The 4575-nt window shown below is 61.0% G+C and overlaps 1 long non-coding RNA gene across 1 annotated transcript; it reads left to right on the top strand.

Annotated features, from left to right (window-relative positions):
- The first annotated feature begins 742 nt into the window (after positions 1 to 742).
- Positions 743 to 4191, top strand: LOC144243346 (uncharacterized). Its single transcript, XR_013338626.1, has 3 exons — positions 743 to 813; positions 1598 to 1707; positions 3903 to 4191. It is a non-coding gene; the product is annotated as an uncharacterized LOC144243346 (long non-coding RNA).
- The last annotated feature ends 384 nt before the right edge of the window (positions 4192 to 4575 follow it).

Raw genomic sequence — 4575 nt, 5'->3', positions numbered from 1 at the left:
AGCGCAGCCGCCGGTGCTTCTCCGCCAGAAGGGGAACCGGCAGCTTCCCGTGAGGACAGACCTCCCACCTGCGCCGTGTGCAGGGCCTTCTGTGCACATTTGCCAGCTTTCTGTAACTGTGCCCTGATCCCCGGGGGAACCGCCCTTCCCTACTCCTGTCCCTGGGTCCCAGGTGGTCCCAGGTCCTTTGGTGCCTTCTACAAACGCCGAGGCCCTCCTCTGCGCCAGGCGCTGGGTGGGCGTGGCCACTGCCCTGACCAAGCTCGCCTGATCAGGAACCAGGCAAAGAAGTCCCGGGGTTACAGGTCTGTGAAGCAGCAGGTGGGTCGATGGGGAAGAATCGACTAAGAGGTGGGTCCAGCAGAAGGCTCGCTGGACAGAAGTCACGTGTGGAGGCAACAGTGAGAAGAGCGTTCCGGCGGGGTCAGCACGTGCAAATGCCCTGAGGTTGGATGTGNAGCAGCCACCACTTTGCAACAGCCTCCTGGGCGTTAGGAGCATGGCACGGGCCGGAGCACTCCCCGGCATCTCTGTTCTGTCCCCTTCCCTGTGCACCGCTCCCCGCGCACCTCGACCTTCGCCAGAGCGACTTCCGCTCCTGTTTCCGCCTGGCCCCGCCCAGGATAGTGTGTGACACCACCCTGAGCCTCCCCCCCCCTCCATGCGGAGGAGGGGCCGCACCGTTCTCCGGTGGGGACGGCTTAGCGGGGAGGGAGGGGACAGAGCGGCCCCCCCCCCCCGAGGGGCCCTCCTCCCTGGCACCCCGGCGGTGTGTGCAGCCTCCAGCTGTGAACGGCGGGGCGTCCCGACAGGGTAAGATGCGCAGCTTCTGTTTACCGCGACCGGGGCCGCGGAGGCAAATCTCCATCCTGTCCCCGCTTCTCTCCCTGGAGGACCCTGCGCCTCTGGCTCGGACCCCCTGCTTTCTCGCCCGGATCGAGCACGTGCGGGGGCTCCGCTCTGCGAGGCGCCCGTGCCCTGTGCCCTCCAAGGCCCCCCTTCGGTGCCGCAGAGCTGCTCTTGCCCCCTTGAGGGGTCCCCAGTGTGGGTGGGGCGTCTCTGTTCCCGACGCCTGGGACCTGTCCCACTGCGAACTCGGGCGGGGGCCGCCGGTGTGGGCGTCTGACGTTGTTGCTGCTGAGCACCTGAGCCGCAGGGACCCCACGGGGTGGGGGGTGGGGGTGGGGGAAGGTGATAATGACCTGGGGCCTGAGGGCCACACTTTTAAAATTCACTTCCCCATTCGGCGACCTGGCAGGAACTTGGCCCCCTTGCAGTGGTTTCCTGATTGCTTCTGGGGCGTCTAAAGGGGCTCACGTGTGCCTCAAACCAAGCTGGGACATTGTGGGCCCCCCCCCCGTTCTTCTGCCTGGCTCCCAGCTGCTCATGTTGCCGCCCCCAGGCTCCTGGAAAAAGCTGCCCACTGTCCCCTAGAGCCGTGCCCCGATTCCAGCCTGCAGGTGCCGAGCGAGCTCCAGCCTATGAGCTTCAGGGTGTTCCAGGGTGGGGGTGGGGCTCCATGACTTCACCCAGCTCCAATCCCTCCCTTCCAATAAAAACATACAGAAATGCTTTCTCCATTTATTTATTGAACAAGTACCAACTACGAGGTCCTAGCGGGTAAGAGAAAATATGGAAGCCATCGCTGGAATAATTACTTAATTGCAAACTGATAAAAACCACAAGAGAAGTGTCGAGTCCTCTCAGGTGAGCCTCTGCCACAGGGCCTTTGCATCTGCTATTCCCGTTGCCTGGACTGCTCATCCCCAGCTATCTGCATGGCTTACCTCTTACCTTGGCCCATGGAAAATGACAGCCCCATTCAGGCGTCTGGGGGGCCCGGTGAATTGTGCATCTGACTCTCAATCTCGGCTCAGGTCATGAGCTCACGGTTCTGGGGATCGAGCCCTGTGTTGGGCTCTGCGCTGACAGTGCTGAGCCTGCTTGGGATTCTCTCCCCTGCTCTTGCCCCTCCCCCACTCTCTTTCTCAAAATAAATAAAGAAACAGTAAAAAAATTACAGCTTCACCTTACCTCTCCCTTCCCTGCTCCTTTATCTCCGTCACTATCATCAAGCTCAAGCCTGCATTTACCAGTTATTATTACTTGAATATCCCCTGCTTGCGTGTCAGCGACCCCTGGTAGAATGTCAGTCCACAGGGCAGGCACTTCTGTCGGCCGTGTTCCCTGGTCCAGCCCCCGTGCCCAGGAACCTGCCCAGCATGTAATAGCTGCTCAGTAAATATTTGTTGAGTGAATGAATGACCTAACCGGGGATGTGACCTACTCAGGTAATCCGGGACCGGGGAAGAGAGTGTCACGGGACGTTTTCCCACCCCTGGGGACAGGTGCAGGTTTTGTGGAGCCCGAAGTGTGTGCCGTTTGGGGCGCCGTCTTTAAGAAGAAGACTATACACACACGTACATGCACAGCCGCAGGCCACAGACCCGAAGCAGGATGGCGTCGGTGGGGGGGAAGGCGCCCCGGGTGGAAGGCACGGCTTGCGGAGGCCCTGAGCGCCGGGAAAGGTGGGGAGGAGGTCCACATGGCCGTAGCTTGGCAGGGGACCCAGGAGAGGCGGCGGAGGCGCTGGGGACCGGCCAGGGAGCGTTGGCTGGGACACAGCGGTGTCCTGATTTCTGAGGGATCCCAGGGAAAAGGCCGGAGAGGTGGCCTCTGCGCTCCGCGGCCGGAGTCCCCCGCCAGCCGCCACTTTCTCACTCATTCAGGGACCACGAGGCCAGCGGCCCAGCCCCAGGCTCCAGGAATGCGCCTCCCCCGCCCCAGGTCCCTGCTCACCCCTGACCCACCTGGAAAGGGCCCTGGAGGCTGCCTGGGGGGGCTCCCCCCGCCCCCCCAGCTCCGCTCACAATAAAGGCTGGGGCCCTGGCTGGGGAGGGGTGCCCTGGCTCCCAGCCACTGCCAGCCATTTGCATCACAAATGAGCCTCAGGCTGTTGGGTTCCAGCCAGCTGGCCTGGTGCTGCCCTCGGTGCCTTAAGGACACAGCCAGCCTCCAGCTGCTCCACGGGCCGCTCCCTCCCCCAGCTGCCTGGGCCCCACCCTCCGGGGCTCCCCACCAGCTGGCGTGGGTGGGGGCTCTCTGAACGTCAGGGTCAGGGGAGGGGCCGAGCACATGCCGTCCTTTCTCAAACGGAGGCCCAGAGAGGGAGACTGATGTGCCGAAGGCCGCTCAGCTAACGCCCCGGTGACCGGGGGCTGGGCCCCACGCAGGAGCCCCAGGAGCTGCGCTGCGTGACCGAATGGCCATCTCAGCACCGGCCTTTCTCTCCCGCGTGTCAGGACGAGGGCTGAGCTGCTGCTTCTGGACTCTGAGCCCCATGAGGTTGGGCGCTGCGCGAGCTCGCACACGGCTTGCGGCAAACACTCGGTGTTTCTGAAGTGAATAATTGAGCGCATCAACCCACAAACTTTGTTTTGAGCTCTGGTTGTGCTTTCCCCTGCAGGCTCTTTCCGAGGCAGAGGTGCATCTTGTCTACCTCAGGGTCCCCCGCGCTGAGCATGTGGTCTGCCCCCCCACCCCCATGGGGGTGCTGGAAGGTTCTCTGAGGTTCATCCGTGACTTATTGGCCATGGGCTGACTGGGGCTCCCGCCTCAGAGCCTGTGAGCCTGGTGCCTAGGGAGGCCCCTGTCCAGCTCCTCTGTCTCTGCCTGGCTCGTCCTGAGGTTCTTTCCTGCCCCAGGGCCTTTGCTCATGCTGCCCTTCTGCCTGGATGTGTCTCAGCAGTGGCTGCTTTTCTTCCTGTAGCATCGGCTTCACCGTCCCCTCCTCAGAGGCGTCCCCGTGGCTGCCGCATCTGGCCGGAGCCCTCAGACATTCTCTGTCCCCACCCTGTCTGTCTTTCTATTTGTTTTCTTGGGTTTGCCTGTGTCCCCTTCAGAGTGAAAGAGGGAGAGAAGGAGAAACAGAGAAAAGGAGAATGTGTGTGAGAAAGCAACGCAGTGACTCACACCCCGATCCACGAACAGAAACTGAAAGAAAAGCAGGAACGGAGTCGCGGAGAGAGAGGGAGCCAGAGAAAGGGCCCTGGTGGGGAGGGGGGTGTATACAGGGCCCACCCTGTCCTTCTGGGGTGATGGATGTGTTCTGGGATCTGATCCTGGGGACAGGTGCACAAGTGTGTACTAAGGGCCGTGGCATCGGATGCTGTCAAAGGGTGCCTTTTATGAAATGTGAATTATATCGTGCTTGAAAAAAATTTTAAATGTTTATTTATTTTTGAGAGAAAGAGACAGAGCATGAGCGGGGGAGGGGCAGAGGGAGAGGGAGACAGACTCTGAAACAGGCTCCAGGCTCTGAGCTGTCAGCACAGAGCCCGACGCGGGGCTCGAACCCACGAACCTCGAGATCATGACCTGAGCGAAAGTCGGACGCTCAACCGACTGAGCCCCCAGGCGCCCCGGGAATAGGCAGTCTCTTTCAAACTTTTCAAAGTGGTGAAATTGGCTTTTACCATTGAAAAGATACGGAAAACTTCAGGAAAGAAGAACTCCCCCCGCTGCCCCCCACCCAGAGTTAAACATTCTTACGATTTTGTCACAAGCTGCTAATCT

The sequence above is a fragment of the Crocuta crocuta genome, unplaced genomic scaffold (assembly GCF_008692635.1).
Source record: "Crocuta crocuta isolate KB4526 unplaced genomic scaffold, BGI_CrCroc_1.0 scaffold27, whole genome shotgun sequence".
Lineage (NCBI taxonomy): Eukaryota > Metazoa > Chordata > Mammalia > Carnivora > Hyaenidae > Crocuta > Crocuta crocuta.
Note: the sequence above shows the minus strand (reverse complement) of the source record. Positions and strands in the feature narration are given on the sequence as shown.